Raw genomic sequence first — 23,794 nt, 5'->3', positions numbered from 1 at the left:
TATTCCTATATATATTTTTAAGTTAGAAAATTTGTTGCTATCCTTTCTTCCTACGTCCCTCCCCTCAGCAGCCAATGGTCAGGTTAATAATTGTGTTAACATTTGTGTTAAACATATTTACAGATTAATCATTTTTGGTATGAGGAATAGGATTAAGGGAAAGAAATACATAAGAGATATTTTTTAAAAAGTGAATGTAAAGGGCAGTTAGGTGGCACAGTGGATAGAACCCAGGCCCTGGAGTCAGGAGGTCCTGAGTTCAAATACAGCCTCAGACTCTTAATAATTACCTAGCTGTGTGGCCTTGGGCAAGCCACTTAACCCCATTGCCTTGCAAAAACTTAAAAAAAAAGTGAATGTGGTGTCCATCAGTTGGGGATTGGCTAAACAAGTTATGATACATGAATACTATGGAATACTATTGTTCTGTAAGAACATAAATGGTTGGACTCTAGAGAAGCATGGAATGAGTTGCAGAATCTGAACAAAGGGAGTAAAACCAAAAGGACAAAGTACACATCAACAACAATATTGTGAGATGAACAACCTCAAGGAAGCAGCTCCTCTCAGCAGTCCAGAGAGCCAGGACAACTGTATTTGACTAGCTATGATCTATATGATCCCCATCCAGAGGGAAAAAAACAAAACAAAACAACAACACACACAGAAAACCAACCTTAAGAATCTAATGAACACTTTATAAAAATTATCTCTTATGTATCTCTTTTCCTTAATTCTAATTCCCCATACCAAAAATTATGCATGTGTAAACATGTTTATCAAAATATGTATGTTCAATGTATGTATAATGATTGTGGAAGGACATTTTGTAACTTAAAAATATACATGTGCTTGTGGATGAAAACAAATTAATTTAATTTTATAAAAGTGAATGTAATGTTCATCAGATTCTGAAAGGTTATTTGTTTGATTTGGTTTGGTTTGGTTTCTTTCCTCTGGATGGGAATAGCATTGTCCATCCCATATCTAATAGAGTTGTCCTAGCTCTCTAAATTGTTGATAGTAGCTGCTTCTATCAAGATTGATCATTTCACAGTGCTGTTATTAATGTGTACATTTGTAAGACCGAGTCTCGAAATCTGTGAACTTTAGCCTTAATGCCTGTAAGATCCTGAGTGTGGAAACCTATGAACTGTTGCCTAAATTCTGCCCCTAAGTCCCTGTTTGGTCAGCTAGCTGAGTTTCTGCCAGATCAGCTCTTGAAGATTCTGCCTGGTCAGTCCTATGACCATGCAGCAGGGGGCTTCTACGAGGACCTGCATCCAAAAAGAACATGCTGCACCATCTCAAGACAATCTGCAGGCAGATGCTTGAAACTCCCCTACCAAACCATATATAAGGTCTCTCCTCACTTTACTTGGGGTTCCAGGATTCTAGCCCTGACCCAGGATGGAACTCTAGCTTGAGCTAGTTTAATAAACCCTTGTTATTGCATCTCCATCGTGTCGAGTGCCTCTGTTCTGTAATTGGGGACTTTTCTCAGACCCTAACACATTGTACTCTTGGTTCTGCTCCCTTTACTCAGCATCAGATGCTATGATTTATACCATGCTTCTCTAGAGTCTGACCATTTATGGTTTCTTATAGAATGATAAGTATTCCATAACATTCATGTATCATAACTTGTTTTGTTCTTCCCCAATTCATGGGCATCCCCTCAACTTTCACTTCTTTGCCACTACAAAAAAAGAGCTGCTCTGAATATTTTGGAATATGTGGGACTTTTCCTATTTTTAATGATTTCTTCTGTATATAGATCTAGAATTGGAATTGCTGGGTCAAAATGTGGATGAGAATTAGCATCATCAATTAAAGATAGATTATTTAAAAACAAAGAAATTCGTGGACTCCTTGGAATTTTAAAACTAAAGCAGTAAACACTTTGAGGACAAGCTAGAGAGAGAGAGAGAGGAGGACAGGCAGCCCTGAGGGTCTGGCCACATGGCATGATTCTCCAGAGGGCCTAAGAATGAAGGGAAAAAAGTCTTCTTGCAAGGTAGAAAGTAGAGTCAAGAAGAAAATAAAAAAGGGGCAGTGCTGCTTTTTAAATACACATCTGTAGTGGCTTGGCACTTGGGGAATGGTCTAGTACCTGGACCAGGTATCCTCCAAAGACAAGTTACACACTGGATCTTCCTGTCCCAAGACCTGACCTGTAAGTTAAACTAGAAGCTGGGTGAAGGGGGAATGAGGAAAGGGTACAAATTTTACATTTAACAATGAAACAATAAGGGTCAGTTTACATCTCAGGAGCAAACAACCTTCCACAATTAACAAAATTTAGCAGAATAAAAGATTACAGAATTTGTTTCTAATTATAAATTTCCTATATTATTAATCCTCTGCAACAAAAGGATATGAACAGTTTTATTGCTCTTTGGACATAGCTCCATAATGCTCCTCAGAATGAATGGATCAGTTCGCAACTCCATCAATAGCATCTTAATGTCCCAATCCTCCCACAACCTCTCCAACATTGATCATTTTCCCTTTTTGTCATCTTAGCCAATTTGATAGGTGTGAGGTGATATGTCAGAGTTGTTTTAATTTGCATTTCTCTAATCAATAGTGATTTGGAGCATTTTTTCATTTGATTTTATATATATAGCTTTAATTACTTCCTTAGAAAACTGTCTATTCATATCCTTTGACCTTTTATCAGTTGGGGAACCCCATCAATTCCTAACTGAAAATGTGTTTTAATTTTATTTTTAATGCAATATTTTGATAAGGTAAAATAAATAAATCAATCTATTTACTAATATTCTGATTGTGAGTTCCAGTAATTATGTTGGTATTCTTTTGACACCAGTCTATTATAAAGTCTATTTTCTTAAATTTTGCCTATAGATTGGTAGAATTTTGCACATAATGTGTGCTATTTATAGGACCTTTAACATAAGGCAGCCCCCATGCCATGATGAAATGTGTGTGTGTGTGTGTGTGTGTGTGTGTGTATGTGTGTGTCTGTATGTGTGTGTGTATGAGTCTGTGTGTGATATACCTATCACATCTTTGATATTTGCTTCTGAAATTATCCATTGAAATAAATGTAACGAGAGGGGAGTGAGCAATGGTTGGTTTTCACTCTTATCTGAACAGGTTAAATGAAGGAAAACTATATCTAGTGGTATATATTCCAAGTGAGAAAAATATATGTAGAGGACACAGTTAGGTAAAGAATTCATTTTACCCAACAGGGAAACAGGAAGGCAAAGGTTTTTTAAAAAAAGGGTATTGTGAAAGAGGGAATATAGATTAAGGTAGAAAATGGTCAGAAGTAAAATAGATTCTTGAGAAAGCAAGTATTTAATGGATGAGAATTGGGGCCTCCAATAGACTGAGAGTTTCTTTGACTAGTGAATGAGTTCTCATCCCCTCCTGGGATTTAAAATGAGAAGGTTACAAAGTATACAACTTAAAACTCCAAGAAAAGCAGTAAGCACTTGAGGACAGGCTAGGTGAAGTTTGAGTGAGGGTGAGAGAGAGAGAGAGAAAGAGAGAGAGAGAGAGAGAGAGAGAGAGAGAGAGAGAGAGAGAGAGAGAGAGAGAGAATAGACAGCCATGAGGATTGATTTAGTCTGGCCACATGGCATGGGGATCCATGGTGCTCCAGAGGACCTAAGTCTGGAGTGCATGGGCTGGGAAAGGGAGAAAGAGAGAGAGAAAGAAAGAGAAAGAGATAGAGAGACAGAGGAGAAAGACAGAAGACAGAGAAAGACAGAGAGAGAGAGAGAGAGAGAGAGAGAGAGAGAGAGAGAGCGAGCCCAAGCAGGGAAGCAGGGACAGTGCTTCTTCTTAAATGGTCTTCTATAGTGAAATGTTCAAAGGTGGTACTTGGGGATGTAGTCTAGCACGTAGCTCAGGTACTCTTCCAATAGGCAAGCTACATATTGGTTCTTCCTGTCTCATGGTGCATGACCTCTAGGTTCAAGTTGTCACACCAGCGTCAATGGACAAGGTCAAGTAGCTGGAAACTAAAAGCTGGGGGAAGGGGGAAGTTGTAGGACAGGTGAAAAATCCAATGTCGCTCCCATCCTGGAATAGATCCCATTTTCCTACATTAATCAGACCAAAAAAAAAAGATATGAGAGAATAGGATGAAAGGAAACATGTATTTAGCAGTTAAATTATGAATGCAACTGAATGAATTCACAAATAAAATGGAAGGAAATAATAGATGAATTAGAAACCAGACTCCAAAAATATACTGTTTTCAGGAAATACACATGAAACAGAAAGAGTTAAAATGATGGGTTGAAGCAGAATCTATTATATTTCAGCTGAGGTAAAATAAAAAAAAAATCAAATTTAACATTCCTGATCTCAGACAAAGGAAAAGCAAAAATAGACTTAAGAAAGAGAAATAATCAAAGAAATTACATTTTGCTAAAAGGTAATATAGACAATAAATTCACATCTAAATTGGACATATAGGCACTAAATGACATAATTTCCAAATTCTTGGAGAAAAATTTGAAGATTTAAAGTAAGAAATAGACAGTAAAACTATAATAGATGGAGATCTCAATTTATCCCTCTCAAATATGGATAAAACCTAACCACAAAATGAACAAGAAAGACATTAAGGAGATGAATTTTAGGAAAATTAAATATTAAATGCTAGAAGTATGGCAACTTTTCACAAAAGTTAACCAAGTATTTGGGCATAAGTTCCTTATAGATGAACGTAGAGAAATAGAAATATCAAATACATCTTTTTACAACTCTAATGCAATTAAAATTTTATTCAATAAAGTCCTTTTGAAATATAGGAGAAAAATTTATGGGAAACACTAACCTAATCCTAAAGAATAAGTGAGTCAGAGAAGAAAATATTAAAGATAATGACAACCATCAACTGACAGCATACCAAAATTTGTAGGATACAACTAAGGAATACTTAAAGATAAACTTTACATTACTAAATACTTGCATCAGTAACAGAGAGAAAGAACAGATCAATGAATTGGGTATGCAACTAAAAAAAATTCTCCAAATAAATTACCCTTGCCTCCATTAAACACCAAAAAACAAATCTCAAATACTAAAGGAGATATTAGTAAAATATAACGTTGAAACAACAACCATTACTGAAAGCTTAGGAAAGATTTTTGTATACCTTTTAATTTTTATAATTTCTTATGAATGCTGACTTCAGGTAATACAACAGTTTTATTGTATGTTATTATTGCTACTACTATTCTTTCCTCCAGTCTTTTACTAGAAAACTACTCTGGACAAAATTGTTTACCCAAGTTCTTAGCATCTTCATGTTGGTTCTTCTCAGTCCTGGATTTTTCAATGTAAATGTTTTCTTAGACCATGCTTGGTTCTCTTTAATTTTCATTGACTCTTCTTCCTCATTAAAGCTTTTCTAGTCTTTTAGTTAAGTAGATAAATTAATTTTTGTTTTCTCAAATAATGTTATTACTCTAGCCAAAATAATATAATGATTTAATCCATATGATGCAGAGAACCATGGGCATGGGAAATACCGAAATCAGTTGGAAACAAATTTTGTGAATCTTTTGTTTGCACTGTTAAAAAAAAATCTTCCTTCTTCCTTTATCCCTTTATTAATAAAGTACTCCATCCTGACCTTAGTCTAATCTAGGTCATGTTCTCTTTTGGTAAGGGGCAGCTAGGTCGTGCAGGTGCTAGAAACTACATCTGAGACCATCCACTCTGGAAACTGAGATCCTTCCACCCCTCCCCAAAAGGCAAATTCTCCAATGAGAGTTGGGCCACTCCCAGGTCGCCACTTCTTCTCATGGACTCTGAGGGGGAATTTAAGGAGATTTCAGGAGGACCTAGCTTTCTTTTTCACAGACATCTGCTGAGCCTGGCAGCTGGTCTGCCAGGATTAATTAACCATCCACTTGGTTTTTTCTTGAATCTCTTCTTAACTTTCCTATTACTTTCCTTTGTGCTGTAACTTCTTTAAATACATCTCTATTTTCTTTTTACAACTGCATTTCATGGTCAAGAGTGATTCGTCACAGGTGGATAATTGAACACATAACAATATATATGGAGGTCACTATTATAGATATTCACCAATGTAATACATGGTTATAGATAAAATATTGAACTTGTGGTCAAGGGGAATATTGCTTGGTTCCTGCCCCAAACAGTTTCTAGCATGTTGTTTGACTTTTGGAATGTCACTTCTTTCAAAGTTTTTATTTTTTAATGAAATTTTTTAAAAATGAGAATAATAATGGTATCATTTGTTTCACAGAATTATTGTAAGAATCAAATGTGAAACCATAAGTGGATCATTTTGCCATTCTTAAATCAATATGTACATTATTATTTTTTCCCTTTTAATCAAAATAACCAGATTTTAGGAGTGTTGAAACAAAAATTCCACACTGAAATACATGAGACTCTACATAAGAGCTTTTTTTTTTACCCGAAGAATTAGTCCTTTAATTGTGATCTTTTTAGGACTTCAGATTTTTTTTTAGTTCTTTGAATAATCACTTTCTTTTTTTGTGTAAAACCTGTCCTAGTTCTATTTCCTTTAAAGTCAGTTTAAGGACTGATGTTCAAAAAAATTAGAGTGTAAATCAGATCAGAATGTCTAATATTAACAGTGAGTATAAGCATTGGCATGTCATATTTAAATGGAATAATGAAGCTGCCACTTGTTTTAAAATAAGTAAATTTAAATACCCTTCTTTGGGTTTCTTTAGTTCACCTACTCGACAATCAGAATCATTAACACTGTCATCAATTAAGGAGAAGCAATTCATTTGTAGACTGCTAAGAGAACCAAAAATATTTCTAGAAAAAAGGAAAAAAAAACATCTTGATCTAAATAAACACTTGCTTTTTCTTTCTCCTTTATTAAAATATGGGTAGTAACCAAGAATACAAACATGAAAAATTGAGAAATATTAACAAACCCTTTTTAACCATTGCCATCTGGCTATAGCCGTAGCAATTTGTAGAATTTATTTTCAGTAGTAAGAACAATTTCAACTTATATTAAAATAAATAATTTAGAAAGTAATTACTAAGGTTTTAAATTACAGGCCAAGTTATTAATTATAATGGGGAGAAACTCCCTTACAGAAAAAATAGTGCAGACCATCCTATTTGATAGAACTCAGAGCCAATCTTCTACTTGGTTCCCTTCCCCTCTTTATTAGTTACTCAGTAAGATGGGTAATGTTGTCCATCTCCACATAATGAAGTTCCAGTTGAATGCAATACTACTGTCTGTGGCCTTAATGCTCTTGGCTATTCATATTATAATGTTCTGCCTTTGGTCACCAAGAATTTGAGGCTTGGGAATCTTTCAAGGACATCTCAATGCAGCAGAAATATCATTGCTTTCAGTTAAAGAAGTTCAAACATTATGCCCTACAATAGAATAATGTGCCAATAGCATTTTCCTGTGTGAAGAATGGCAAATGTTTGCTTAAAAGAATATTTATATCTAGATATTTAATATGATTACTTTTTTATTTTCTGTCTTTCAGGTGCAGTGTTAAAACGCATTAGACTTGGTAGTAGACTTGGTAGAAGATGAATCTGGCAGGAAGCCAGGGAAGAAACAAGCTATGGTAAGCAAAAGACCCTACTATTTTCTAGATGTCAGGCTATAGTTTAAGAAGTCAGATACTATTAACCTGCTAGATGCTATTAACCTTCAAAATTTGGGGGAAATCATAAGCCTCAGGGTGTTGCAGCTGTTGCATTTGTTTTTTGAGTGTGTGGTTCTGTTTTTGTTTGTTTTGTTGTTGTTGAGAAGCAACAGTCAATATCAAAAACCATTTCAGGGGATGCAGTAAATCGTGTTGGTCATAATGGATTCCCTTTGCTCACAAACTAGTTTCTTTGTGTGTCTCTCTAGAGACCTTTCTCCAAGGCTTAAAGTGAGTAGTTCCCTGCAGCCAAACACTGGGAATCATGGGCTCACTAGGGAGGCACAGAGTTTGCCTCAGTTTTGCATCACTGAATAACTGGCAGGAGACAAGAGACCTGACAAGGAATGTCCCTTTTCAAAATGATTTATCGCTTTCTGCATGTAGTCAGCTTGGCAGGGGTTAGGAAGGGCTCTCTGCATCATGCAAAAAGAACCTTTGTGACATGTCCTTGTTTGCCTAAAGGGAAAAAATCCAACACATAAGGCTATGTTTAACATTCACAACTAAAGTAAAGATTTGGTATAGTTATTATGTCTAGAGATTGAATATGAATTAGAACTACATTAGGAAAAACTCATTGTTGAAAAATACAAATGATCCTGCTTAATGAATGTAACAAAATAGTCACTTTTATTGCTTAGTATGAATTGTGCAAGTGTGTTTAAATAACAACAAAGGCTGATAAAAAGTGAATACAAATAAAAATATAAAAAATAAGAAGATAATAAATAATAAATCAAAGGAATATATCTCATTTTTTATTTTTCTTTCTTTCTTCCTCTCCCCAAGAACTTTCAAGCTCGAAAGTTCCTGTTTTAAAACAATTTTCTCCTATAGACTTTATCCTTTTGTTAATAAATCTAAGAGTTTTATTCTTACTGAACAATCATTATGTATAACCAAACAAATGCTGTCTTAGTTTTAGCCATTTATTAATGTGATGCAAAGGTGAGTTTATATATATTTCTTAAGTGTTGGTCTCCATTGACACCATAACATAGGGGTGAAATGTAGAATATGCTTACTTGTTTTGTTGAGAATTCAGCAGAGGAATGAGAGGGGAATCTTAAATATTTTATTGATAATGATTTAAGATGAGAGTAGGGAGTTATAGCAAACATAAAGTGAAAAGAAGTGAAGTGGGCAGAGAGAAAGGGCAGAGGTTGGCACTATTTAAAAATGGAGCACCAAGCTTATATTGTAAAAAATTAAAGCATGAAAAGCTGGTGAATGCCAAGGAATATAAAAGAATTTGAACTGAATCTTCTCAGAGAGGGTTTAATTGTTATTTAATGCTTACTTTAGTATTCAAAGGATTAGATCTGATGTTTTCTTTTCATGGAGACCTGGAAAAAGTTTAACATTTGATTAGTTTGAATCTGAGTAAATGCAATTAATAAAAGCTAAAGCAAACAAACAAAGCCAAACATTATTTGTCTCATGTCTTGACATTATTTATTTATTTCTTGGGACCACAAAGTTTTGGAAACTTGTTTGCCATTTTATAGCATGAAAATGCTTTTAACTCCTCTCTTCATGGAGGAGGTCACAAAGTCCTAGCTTCATTGAATGTCAAATATACTGAGAATTCTCTCTGCTCATTTTTCAATTATTTTTTGATAAGAAATGATTTCTTATTTCAAAGTGTGAGAATTAGAAAAGACTTCTAGATTAATTTGGCCTAAAAATTTTATTTTTTCACATGAAGAAATTTCAGGTCAGAAAGCTTAATCAAACTCAAAGAGGAAGTTAGTGATAGAGTCAAACCTCTAACTCCAGAGTCAATGTGTTATTTTTTTCCCTAACTGTTCCATACAACTTGAGAATCTGAAAACCTTCATAATAAAAGGTCAAAAGGTGAACCAGTCATACAAGGAGGACAGGTTACAAATGGAATTAAATACAAAGCTGTTTTTTGGGTCTGAGCCGACTCCAGCAGTGGGTAATGGGGAGAGCAGAACTTTTTATAGGGTATGGATATAGAAGCCAGGGTGATATGGATTCTATAAGGATCCATTTGGAGCCTCCATGCAAGATGTGTTTTGTTTGGCAGTTAGCATAGGGCTATTGGTAGTAGTCTGGAGTTTCTATGACAAGATTTGTCTCCTCAGGAAACGATAATCAACAAGGCTCTACTGGGCAAGAGTGAAACTCAGGTTTGGATCCAACTGATAATTCAATTTTGGCATAACCAACTTAGAAAATGGGAACCAATAGAAGCTATTAGAGAAGTGAATCCTTGTTCTATAGTTTTTACAGGATATTTCTATTGATAACCAAGTAGCTATGCCATAATTACTACATTCTATAGTAGATAGAATGTTGGACTTCCTATTAAAAGGTTCATATCCTTCACTATTATTTATTAGTTGCCGAGCCTAGAAAGTTATTTGATATTTCTGGTCTTGGTGCAATATTCAAAGGATAAAAACAAATAAAAAAACCAAACAAAAATCCTCCATACTTAGATTGAAACTTATCATTAGATTAAATCATTAATCCTTGCTATATTGAAACAGGATTGATTGCTTGAATTGAAAATGTTTCTTGGGGCGGCTAGGTGGCCTAGTGGATAAAGCACCAGACTTGGAGTCAGGAGTACCTGGGTTCAAATGGGCAAGCCTCTTAACCCCATTTGCCTTGCAAAAAAAACCTAAAAAAAAAAAAAATCTTTCTTTTGAAAGTCAGATAAATACCATTTTCTACAGAAAGTTTTTCCTGATCTTCCACTGTTCCTTCTAACCTTTATGTATTCTTTTAATATATAGTCTCTATGTGATGCAGGGAAATGATGTAGAGAATTATGAATGTAGTTTTAATGATGCTAAAATTTTGTTAATTGTGGAAGGCTGTTTGTCCCTGAGATGTAAACTGACCTTGATTGTTGATTATATCCTGTCACCCCTTGACTCTGTTGTTTGACAGGAAATGACGTGTTGAAATTAGGGGTCTAGCATCTTGGGACAGGAAAGACTAGCATGCAGCTTGCCACTGGAAGATACCCGGTCCAAGGCACAAGACCACTTCCCAAGATCCACCCTATGCTCAACCTACCACAAAAGAGAATATAATTGGAAGCATCACAGCTTCGGTTCTTTCTCTCGTTTTCCTTTTCTTTGATTCTGGCAGGATGGGTTTTTCTAATGCTCTTTCTTAGGCCACATGGAACACAATGGGCCTCCCCAGGCCATGTGGCCAGACTAAGCCAAGCCAAACCTCATGGCTGCCTGCCCTTTCCTTTCTCTCTCTCTCTCTCTCTCTCTCTCTCTCTCTCTCTCTCTCTCTCTCTCTCTCTCTCTCTCTCTCTCTCTCTCCCTCTCTCTCTCTCTCTCTCTCTCTCTCTCTCTCACACACACACACACACACACACACACACACACACACACACACACACACACACATTTACTCAAACTTCACTTAGTCTATTCTTAAAGTAGAATAGGAGTTTTAATCTCTATATTTGTAATATTTTGCCATAATAAATCCTAAACAGTTTTAACATCCCAGAGAGTGTGCGAATTCATTTGCCTTTTTAATGGCTCCCAAATTCCTGTGCTTATCTGGTTACCCCTGATCCCATTGACAATATATGCATTGAACTTGTGCATCAATAAAATTTGAGTGGATCAGTAGAATTTGTTTCCTAGCAGGTCTTGTATCCTGAGAGGCTAACCCAATATATTTTGTTTTACTTTTCAGTTGTTTCAGCTCTGTCCTACTCCTCTGACCTCATTTAGGGTTTTCTTGAGAGAGATACTACAGTAGTTCGCCATTTCTTTCTCCAGCTCATTTTACAAATGAAGAAATTAAAGTAGAATTAGATGACCTGTCCAGGGTCCCACAGCTAATAAGTATTGGAGTTCAGATTTGAACTCAAAGGAAGCCTTCCTAACTCAAGGTCTAGCACTGAATCCACTGCACCTCCTAACTGTCCTAATGATGCCTAGTTCAAAAGAATTGCTTAATAAATATTCCTTGCAAATGACAGGCAGTTTTCCGATGAAGAAATTAAAGTAGTTTATTGTCATATAAAACAATGCTCTAAATCACCATTGATTAGAAAGATGAAAATTAAAACAACTCTGAGCTTTCATCTCACACCCATCTGATTGGCTCATTTTGCAAAAAATGTAAATGAGAAGCGGGAATACAGGGATACTGATGCATTATTGATCCAATCATTCTGGGGAGCAATTTGAAACTATGATCAGAGGATTATAAAGCTGCTTACTCTTGATTTCAGCAATACCACCACTAGGTTTGTAACTCAAAGAGATCATAAAAAAGGGAAAAGGGCTCACATGTATAAAAATATTTATATTAGCTCTTTTTGTGATGTCAAATAATTGGAAATTGAAGGAATACCATCAATTGGGGAATGACTGAACAAGTTGTGGTACATAACTATAGTGAAATATTATTGTTCTATCTATCCAAAATAGTAAGCAGACAGATTTCAGAAAAAATCTGGAAAGACTTACATGTATTGATGAGAGAAGTAAAGAAAATATTGTATATATATATATATATATATATATATATATATATATAAACAGCAACATTGTATAATGAGTAGCTTTATTAGTTTAGCTCTTCTGAGCAGTACTCTGATCAGACAATTTCAAAAAACTTGTGATAGAAAATGCCATCCCCATCCAGAGAACAAACTATGGAGACTGAATGCAGATCCAAGCATACTAATTTTGCCTTTTGCAGTTTGCTAATTGTTTTTTTCTTTCTCTTGCTTTTTCCCTTTTTATTAGGATTTTTCTTTCACAACATGACTAATATGAAATTACATTTAACATGATTCTGCACGTATAACCTTTATCAGATTACTTTCTATCTTGAGAAGGTGGGGGAGAAGGGAAAGAGGAAGAAAAATTTTGAATTCAAAATCTTTTTTTAATTGATAATTTATTTTATTTTTTAAATTACATGCTTTGGTAGTTTTTCAACAATTATCCATTTGCAAAATTATAAGTTGCACATTTTTCTACCACCCTCCTTTCCCTTCCCTTGCCAGTGAACAGTCTGATAAAAATTGTACATATACATTTCTGTTTATCATATTTATATAGTAGTCATTTTGTATAGAGGAATTAGGTCTAAGAGAAAAGAAAGAAAATCATGAGACAGGAAGGAAAAATGTAAGAAAATTTGAAAAAAGGGAACATAGTATACATTCAGCTTTTGTGGTTTTGTTGATTTATTTGTTTTTTTTCCTCTGTATGTGGATGGCATTGTCTATAACAGGTCTTTCAGGGTTGGCCTTGACCTCTGAGAGGAACTAAATCCATCATAGTTGATCAACTCACAATATTGTTGTTAAATGTGTATAATGTTCTCTTGATGGAGCTCAAAATCTTACAAAAATGAATGTTGAAAAGTATCTTTAAATTTGGTAAAAAAAAATTTTGCAAGAGTACTAAGCAAAGAATAACTTCAATAAATACTAGATCTGGAAAGAAAACAGAAAGACAATTAATATAATATATTAATTCCATTCTATACTAGTTCCATTTCAGTGAAACATCAATCTTTCATTCATATAATAAACATTAAACATCTATTATACATCATGTAATTTGAAGAGTGTTGTGAGATAATTTTATAGTATAAATATAATGGTCTCATTTTTATAAATAATATGACACATTGAGTTTTAGTGAAATACATAAATTATTTTACAAAGTATCAAGGTGTCATTTCTACATCTTCAGCATATTTGAATGAAAAAAAAATTCTAGAAACTTGAGAACAAGTTGAAATTGCCTTTGTCCTCTTTGAATCATGATCCTTCTCATCTGATATGAAGCCCAAAGAAATGAGAAGAGAATGATTAGATGTTTTCCTTTTGTTCTCCAATGTGAAGGAATTAGGAATTCACTCTAATTCTGTGCAGCAAACTTGATATTCAAGGATCTTATTGTTTGATTTCTAGACTGCAGCATTTTATTGCCTTTTAAGAAATGAGGCAAATGAGTTGCATCAAAATTTGTAGAGGCACAAATGATGTTTCCACAGTTCATTAAATAAAGAAGTCACAGGCATTTAGGGGGAAAACAGTCATTTAGGAAATTTAATACTTTTATAATTTTGATGGATAGTGGGGAGTGGGGCATGTAATGGGGAAAAAAGGCTTTTTAATTTTTTTTATTGTTCTGCCCTTGGGTTTGGTTTTTTTTGGCAAGGAAATGGGGTTTTGACCTGCCCAAGATGACACAATTTTTAAGGGTCTGAGGATGAATTTGAACTCAGATTCTCTTGACTCCAGAGCTTGTGCTCTATCCTTTATGCCACCTAGCTGGCTCTCTTGATCATAATGTAGTAAAACCAGAGTAAGAAAATAATTTCTTATTCTACAGAAATCAGTTGGTACCATATATATAATCTTCACCCACCCACTTTGTTCAGTTTTATAGAAAAGAATTGGACCTCATGAGAGCTGTGAGATCTGGTGGTAAGTGGGAGTGTTTAACTTGAAGTCAGAGGCCGTGGATTTGAATTCTGACTGAAACTTTTCCTGCTTTATGATTTTAGGCAATTAAATTAAGCTTTCTAGAACTCAGTTTTCACAACTCTAAAAGAAAAGGATTGGACTAGTTGATCTATAAATTAGATCCATTAAACCTCAAATTCTATGAGCTTCTGATCTCATGATTCTTGTTTTAATAGTAGCCAGTTAGTTTATTTATGGCAAGTCAAATAACCTTTTTAATCCTCTGCTCCCATGATTCTTGTTTTGTTAGTACCAAATAAGCCAACTTAAATAATACCTCTGGGCTATTTTTTTTTTCTCAGGAGTAAAATGAAAAGGGAGTGTAAGGAGTCTACTAGATGCACTCTAAAGTTTATTCTATGATTCTGTGCCTATTTTCATCATCTATACTTCAATAAGGAACAAAATCCAGCCAGTTAGAGAAACGAAAAAAATACTTATATGAGCTATTTAAGCTCTGAAAGTGAAAAGTAGAGATAATGAACTCCCCAAACTGATTCAGTTAACTGGCAGTTTGACGGGCTTAAAACAAAAATTAGAGAATTGGAAGAAAGGGTGGAACAAGGGGAGGAACACAGTAGGAAGTGTAAGTAGAGTGTGAAAGCTGCCTAGGAACAGATTGCCGTTATAATTAGAGGCAGCGTTTCACTCTACTTAAAAAACTAGTCACTGGAAATTGCTCCGAGAAGGGGGGTGGTACATAACACATCTGTCACAGATTCCAGCTGGTGTGAAAAGAGAGGACCACGGGCAGTTGGATGTGAACCTGTTCACACAAACTTTGACTTCAGCCAGAGAAACAGAAATAACAGATACATGTCCATGCTCCTATTAAAAAAAGCCATATCCCTTAGGGTTTGATAAGGAATCAGAAGACCTCCAGTAGCTGAGGCACATCCTATGTCTATGGTGATTATTACTTTAATGCCCTCACTTCATGGAGAGATGAAGAGTTGGCACAAATGACCAGACCCATAAAAAGATTTATTTTCAGAAGGGCAAAGTTTTAATTTAAAATTTATAGACTTCAGATGAAGGTGATGCTTCCTTTTTATACACCACAATGCTGAAGACAGGTTATGTGGGTAGTAGAAGTAAATTATGTGATCGGGTCTATTATTCTCTTCTCCAGCAAAAGTAGAGAGCAGTGTAAAAATTGTACTTTGTTAGAGAAATACTTGTTTTAGTTCAGAAATTAAAATAAACTAAAACTTAAAAATATAAATAGATGAAACACATGATACTTTTAGTGCTGTTTCTTCTCTCAAGGCATATCTTGGAAAATTTCATGGACTTTACTTATCCATTGACTCACTCCTGCTATAACAATATAGGTCTTGAAGACCAAAAAAAAAAAAAAAAGGACAGACATTGGATAACCTCAGTAATGGCCTTTGTCTACTGTGTGTCATAAGGGGATTAGGCATGAATATCTACACTCCCAGTGCCTATTTCTGCATTTGAAGGGCATCATGGACTGGTGGATAAAGAATCGACTTTAAAACCAGGAAAGCCTGGAGAGTGATATCTGATACATGATGGTTGTCTGATGTTGGGGAAATCACTTAACCATTCAGTGGTCTAATCAGTTCTCTATGATTATAAATTGCACAAAAACTGTTCATATGCCTTGATTCAGAAAGTTTTCTCACCTGTGAATTTCCTATCCCAAGAAAAAATAGAAACTCCCTAGTGTCCCTATCCTTGAACCTAATCAAATTAGCATTCCATCTGAACATCTGTGAGTTCTCAAATATGAGATATACCATATTTTTAACCAGTGAGTATAGTCTATAGGAGTTGTTCCTCAGGGAGCTCTGTCTTGCAGTCAAACTTAAAAGTATTTTGATATAGTTTGTTATTTATTTGTCAACAATAAATACCAAGGACAGCTATGTAGTACTTTAGATAGATTGCTGAATCCGGAGTCATAAAGACTCATCCTTCAGACCCTAGGTCATTCTCCTCAAACATCAGTTTCCTCATCTGTAAAATAAGCTGGAGAAGAAAAAGGAAAGCCACTCTAGTATCTTTGCCAATAAACACCAAATGGGAACATGAAGACTTAGACACGACTAAACAACAACAATAAATTTCAAATTGAAGAAGGAAGGAAAGCTATGAGAAGAGATTAATAGCCTCTTGAGAACAAGACTTGTAAGGTCTGACAGGAATTCTGTACCCTATAGAGGTTAAACAGGCATGTCTGACATTTCCATTTTCAAAACACACTGAGGCTTCCTGGCTATAATTACCTTCTTACAAGGAGCCTACTTTCACGTTTCCAGGCCCTAAGGGTTGAGAGAAGTGTGTATGGGCTGGCTGCCACCCCTGCTGTTTCCTTTTTCCCATTCCCTGGATTGCTGCTATTTTTTTTTCTAACAACCTCCTACCCAAACCACCCTTCCCAAATCCCAAATCCCCGCCAAACACACACAGAAACACACACAGACATATAGACACACACACACACACACACACAGAAACACACACAGACACACAGACACAGACACAAACACACTTAATACTCATTAAGCTTCCTCATGAGAAGAGAGATAAGTCTTTTTTTGTTGTTTCCTTTAGAGCTGTGTAAACTATAGCATTCACTAGATATGGAGAAAAGGATAAATTTAAAAGACTTAGAAAAGTATAATAAGACATTTATTATGACTTGTAATTTGTACTTGCATTTGTGCACACACCCTTTATTCATAGATAAGGTAAATATTTGTTATATTCCACTTTCATATTTGTCCTATGTTCCACTAATTATAATGGATTCTAATTATAGAAATGAAATAGACAATATCTCTCCTCCAAAGATCAACTAAGTTTTGAGAAATTCATTTCCAAGTTGGGTGATATATGTTATATAAATTCACAACTACTAAGGCATTACCATATTTTAAAAACATTCTCTATGAATGACATACCAGGTGATACAAGAGAAACACATGATCCATTTTTTTAGGTTCCTAGTCAAGTACTTATGCTGTTAAGAAGGTAGAGAACAGTTTTAGCTGGAAATATCAAGAAAGGCTTAATGAAACTTTTCCTTTTTAAACCTGATATTTCTCCAATTACAAGTTATAGAAGTTTTTCACTATTCATCCATTTGCATATTCATAAATTACACATTTTTCTACCATCCTCCTTTCCCACCCCCTCTGCCCTTATCACAAACAGTGTGGTAAAAGTTATACACATACATTTGTGTTTAACATATTTACATATTAGTCATTAGGAATTAAGACAAAAAGAAAAGACAGAAAAAATATGGGATAGGAAAGAAAAACATAAGGGAAGTTTTAAAAAAGTGAACTGTGATTTTTTTTTCTTCTGGAGATGAATGAACTCCCAGGTTTGCTCTAGATCTCTGAACTGCTCAGAGTAGCTGCATCCATCAGAGCTGATCAGTTCACAATATTTTTTATTTTTTAAAACATTTTATAATTAATATATTATTTTTCAAATACATGTTAAGAAAGTTTTACAATATTCATCCATATGCATATGTATATTTCTAAGTTACAAAATTTTCTTCCACCCTACCTTCCCACCCTTTTCCCCTTGGTGGCAAACAGACAGGTGGATATTTGTGTTTAACATTTACAGATTAGTAATTTATGGTTTGAGGATTTGGATCAAGGGGTAAAAACACATAAGAGATTTTTTTTTAAAAAAAAGTAAATGTAGCATTCACCAATTTCTGAAGGCTTGTTATTGTTTCTTTGATTTGTTTTGTTTTGTTTTTTTCTTCCTCTAGATGGGGATAGCATTGTCCATAGTCAGGTTAATAGAGTTGTCCTAGTTCTCTGAACCACTAAGAGGAGCTGCTTCCATCAAGGTTGATTATTTCACAGTGTTGATGTTAATGTGTACAATGTTCTCTCAGTCCTGCTCCCTTTGCACAGCATCAGATTCTGTAATTCATTCCATGCTTCTCTAAAGTCAGACCATTAATGTTTTCTTATAGAATAATAGTATTCCAAAATATTCTTATACCATGAATTTTCAACCACTCCTCAATTTCCTCAGCTCATTCCCAAACAACTCCTCAATTTCCAATTCTTTATGACTTCAAAAAGAGCTGCCATGAGTATTTTGGAACATGTGGGATTTTTCCCATTTTTTATGGCTTCTTCAGGATATAGGTTTAGAATTGGAATTGCTAGGTCTAAGGGTATGAACAGTTTTATTGTTCTTTGGGCATAGTTGGATCCCTTCACAATTCTACCAGCAATGCATTAATATCCCAATCCTTCCACAACCACTCTAACATTGATCATTTTCCCTTTTTGTCATCTTAGACATTCTGATATGTGTGAGGTGAATCCTCATAGTTGTTTTAATTTGCATTTCTCTAATCAATAATGATTTGGAGTTTTTTTATATGATTACATATAGTTTTATTTTCTTCATTTGAAAGCTGTCTATTCATATCCTTTGCTCATTTAATCAATTGGGGAATGACTTGTAACCTAATAAATTTGATGAAATTCTCTATATATTTTAGAAATGAGACTTTTATCAGAACTCTTATTTGTGAAGATTGTTTCCCAGCTTGCTGCTTTTCTGCTCACTTTGTCAGTATTGATTTTATTAGTGCAAAAACTTTTCAATTTAATATAGTCAAAATCATTCATTTTGCACTTAATAATATACTCTATTTCTTGACTTTCATAAATTTGTCCCATTTCTATTATTCTATCTGTGGTGTCACCCTTTATGTTTAAATCCTGTACCCATTTTGATCTTATTTTGGTATAGGGTGTGAGATGTGGGTCTATGTCTAGTTTTTGCCAGGTGTGTATTTTCCAGCTTCCCAAATTTTTTTTTGTCAAATACTGAGTTCTTATCCAAGAGACTGATGTCTTTGGGTTTTTCAAACCATGGATTGTTGTAATTATTTGTTACTGTTTCTTTTGAAGCTATACAAATTCTTTGATCCATTATTCCATTTCTGAAGCAGTACCAGGCAGTTTTGATGACTGTGGTGCTGTAGTACAATTTTAGATCTAGTAGAGCTAGGACACATTCCTTTACATTTTTTTAATCAGTTCCCTTGCTATTCTTGCCCTTTTGTTGTTCCAGATGAATTTTGTTACCTATTTTTTCCTAGCTTGGTAAAGTTAATTATTTGATATTTTGATTGATATGGCACTGAGAAAGTAATTTAATTTGGTAGAATCATCATTTTTCTTATTTACCTCTACCTAACTATGAGCTATTGAAATTTTTCCAGTTATTTAGATCTCATTAATTTGGGTAAGAAGTGCTTTATAATTGTATTCATAGAGTTTCTGGGTTTGTCTTGGGAGGTAGATTCCCAAGTATTTAATGTTGTTTTGAATGGAATGTCTTTATCTCTTAGTCTTGGACTTTGCTGTTCATATATAGAAATCTTGATCATTTATATGGGTTTATTTTATATATTGCTACATTGCTGAATTTGTTAATTGTTTTAAGGAGTTATTTAGATGATTTTCTTGGGTTCTCTAAGTATACCATCATATCAACAGCAATGAGTGAATGCTTTGCTTTCTCATTATCTATTCTAATTCTTTCAATTTCTTTTTCTTCTCTCATTGTTAAAGTTACATTTCTAATATTATATTGTATAGTAATGGTGATAATGGACATCCTTGCTTCACCCCTGATCTTGTTGGAAATTCTCCTAGTTTATCCTCATTACATATAATATTTTTTATGGTTTTAAGACAGATACTACTTTTTATATTAAGGAAAACTCCATTTATTCCTAAACTTCCTAGTGTTTTCAATAGGAATGGATGTTGCATTTTATCAAAGGCTTTTTCATTATCTATTGAGATAATCTTATGATTTCTGTTGGTTATGTTATTGATATGTTCAATTACGGTGAGTGTTTTCCTTATATTGAACCAGCCTTGTCTACTTAATATAAATCTTACATGATCACGGTGTATTGACCTAATAATAACTTGTTCAGTAATTTTCTTTTGTTCTGTTTCTTTCTGGTTCAAGTATCAGCACAGTGTTGGTGTCATTAAACAAATTTGGCACAACTCCTTTTTTTAAAAAAAAATTATGTCCAATAGGAATTAATTGTTCCTTAAAAACAGAAGACTTTTTTTTTAGGGATTTTATTGATGGTTTCCTTCAATTTCTTTTTCTGAAATGGGATAATTTAAATATGTTATTTCCTCTTCTTTTAATCTAGGCATTTTGCATTTTTTTTTAAATATTCGTCCATTTCATTCAGGTTATCATATTTTTGCCATACAAGTTCAACAAAATAGATCTGAATTATCTCTTTAATTTCTTCATCATTGGTAGTTAGTTCATCCTTTTCATTTTTGATACTGCTAATTTGATTATGTTCTTTTTTAAAAATCACATTAACCACAGGTTTATTTATTTTATTGGCTTTATCATGAAACCGATGTTTAGTTTTATTTATTAAATTAATGATTTTCTTGCTTTCAATTTTATTAATCTCTCCCTTGATTTTTCAGAATTTCTAATTTGGTATTTAATTGGGGAATCTTTAATTTGCTCTTTTTCTAGCATTTTTAGTTGCATATCAAATACATTTATCTCTTTCTCTATTTTATTCATATAAGCATTAAGAGATATAAAATTTCCCCTCAAAACTGCCTTGGTTGTGTCCCATAAATTTTGGTATGATGTCTCATTATTATCATTTTCTGACATAATCATTGATTATTTTCATTGTTTGCAATTTGATCTGCCTGTTGTTTAAGATGAAGTTATTTTATTTCCAATTGGTTTTTGATCTATCTTTTCATGACCTTTTATTACATGTAATTTATGGTCTGAGAAGTATATATTTATTATTTCTGTTTTTCTGCATTTGATTAATAGGATTTTGTTCCCTGGTACATGATCAATTTTGGTATAGGTGCCATGTATCCAAGGAAAAAGGTTTATTCTTTTCTATCCCCATTAAGTTTTCCCCAGAAATCTATCATATCTAAGTTTTCTTTTTTTTTTACTTTAATTTTTATTCTCATTTTGTACAAATGTTTTTCTTTACATTAATAAGATATACTTGTTTACAAGTAAACAAAATACCCCTCCCCGCATTGAATATAGACTTGCTTGGGCAAAAAAGTAAAGGGGGAAGAAAAAATTTAAATTAAAAAAAATAAAAGTAATAATTGTAGGTATGGCCAGGTGGTTCAATGGACAAAGCACCAGCCCTAGAGCCACGAGCACCCGAGCACCTGGGTCCGAATCCAGCCCCAGACACCCAATGATCACCCTGCTATGTGGCCCCAGGCATGCCACCCAGCCCCACTTGCCCTGCACCCTCCCCTAAATAATAATAACAAAAAAATGTGTTTCAGTCTTTGCTCCAACACCATCAACTCTGTCGTGAGTGGATCACATTCATTATAAGTCCATCACAAAACTTACTTCCATATTTTTCCAACATTGCCATTGCTGATCGCAACTCCCTCCTTTCCTTTTTCTCCACTACCATGTACTATATTTTCTCTCTCCTTTCACTCTGACTCTGCTGTAGGGTAGCTGAGTGGCACAGCAGACAGATCCCTGGTCCTGGGGCCGAGAAGCCCTGAGCCCCTATACCACCCCTTAGGCCCAGCATCCACCTGGCCCTATGGTCCTGGGCAGGCCATCCAATGCCAGCCCCTTGCAAGAAGTAAAAAAAGAAAATGTGTTATATCTGACCACTCCTCTCCCCCCATGGTCCATCCTCTCCTCCTTTATTCACATCCCCACCCCTTCCCCCTGCTCCCCACTCCTTCTTACTCCAGTTGTCTATACCCCATTGAGTATATTTGCTGTTTCCTCTCCTAGCCATCTCTGACGAGAGCAAAGGTTCCCTCATTCCCCCTTGCCTCCCCCCCCTTCCATATCATTGCAATAGCTCAATGTAATAAAAAAAAAATCTTATTATGTGAAATAGCTTGGACTATTCCCCCCCTCTCCTTTTTCTTTCTCCCATTACATTTCCCTTTTTTTCTTATTGACTCCATTTTTACACCATATTTTATCTTCAAATTCAGCTTTCTCCTGTGCTTCAACTATAAAAGCTCCCTCTACCTGCTCTATTAACTGAGATGGTTCATATGAATATTATCAGTATCATTTTTCTATACATGCAGTTCATCCTTATTAAGTCCCTCATATTTCCCCCCTCTCCTCCAATCTCCATGCTTCACCTGAGTCCTGTATATGAAGATCAAACCTTCTGCTCAGCTCTGGCCATTCCAAAAGGAACCTTTGAAATTCCCCTGGTTCATTGAAAGTCCATCTTTTTCCCTGGAAGAGGACATTCAGCCTTGCTGGGTAGTTCATTCTTGGCTGCATTCTAAGCTCTTTTGCCTTCCGGTATATTGTATTCCAAGCCCTATGAGCTTCCAGTGTAGCTGCTGCTAAGTCCTGTGTGATCCTGACTGCAGCTCCACGATATTTGAACTGTGTCCTTCTGGCTGCTTGTAATATTTTCTCTTTGACTTGGGAGTTCTGGAACTTGGCTATAATATTCCTGGGGGTTGGTTTTTTGGGATCTCTTTCTTGGGGGGATGGGTGGATTCTCTCCATTTCTATTTTGCCCTCTGCTTCTAGAATATCAGGGCAATTTTCCTGTAGTAATTCTTTGAAAATGATGTCAAGGCTCTTTTCCTGATCATGACTTTCAGGTATTCCAATAATTTTCAAATTATCTTTCCTAAGTCTGTTTTCCATATCAGTTGTTTTTTCAATGAGATATTTCACATTTTCTTCTAATTTTTCATTTTTTTTGGTTTTGAAGTATTGATTCCTGATTTCTGTTAAATTCATCAATCTCCCTGAATTCTATTCTTTGTCTGAAGGATTTATTCTCCTCAGAGAGTTTTTTTTATCTCTTTTTCCATCTGGCCAATTTTGCTTTTTAAAGCATTCTTCTCCTCAATAACTTTTTGAACTGTTTTATCCATTTGACCTAAGCTGGTTTTTAGCATGCTATTTTCTTCAGCATTTTTTTGGATTTCCTTGACTAAGCTGCTGACTTCATTTTCATGTTTTTCCTGCATCTCTCTCCTTTCTTTTCCCAGTTTTTCCTTCTAACTCCATCATTTGATTTTCAAAGTCTTTTTTGAGCTTTATCATAGCCTGAGCCCAATTTCTATTTTTCTTGGAGTCTTTAGATGCAGGAGCTTGTGCTTCCTCATCTTCAGACTGAGTATTTTGATCCTTCTTGGGCTCATTTGCAAAATATTTCTCAATGGTCTTCCTCTTGTTTCTTTGTTTGTTCATTTTCCTAGCCTAAGCCTGTTTTTTGGGGGTGCTTCTTGAGCTTTTGGGACACTCCCACAAGGGTCTCAGTGTGTGAGGCTCTGTCCTCCCTCTTGGTCTGTGAATGACCATAAGCGCCCCTGCTCTGCCACGGGGCTGAGGTGGAGGGGCCCTGCTGTTCTATGGGGGGGCCTAGACTGTGATCAGGATCTGAATGTGGTCAGAGCTCCAGAGTCCTGTTCCAGGGGACAGAGCTCTGCAGTCTCTCTCTTCACTCCCCTCCCTCAGCTCAATGGGCTCATGCCCTGGGGGCTCCTGCTTACTGGCTCCACCTGCTTCTGTTTCAGAGTCTAGGCTGCTG

Source organism: Macrotis lagotis, chromosome 6 (assembly GCF_037893015.1).
Source record: "Macrotis lagotis isolate mMagLag1 chromosome 6, bilby.v1.9.chrom.fasta, whole genome shotgun sequence".
Taxonomy (NCBI): domain Eukaryota; kingdom Metazoa; phylum Chordata; class Mammalia; order Peramelemorphia; family Peramelidae; genus Macrotis; species Macrotis lagotis.
Note: the sequence above shows the minus strand (reverse complement) of the source record.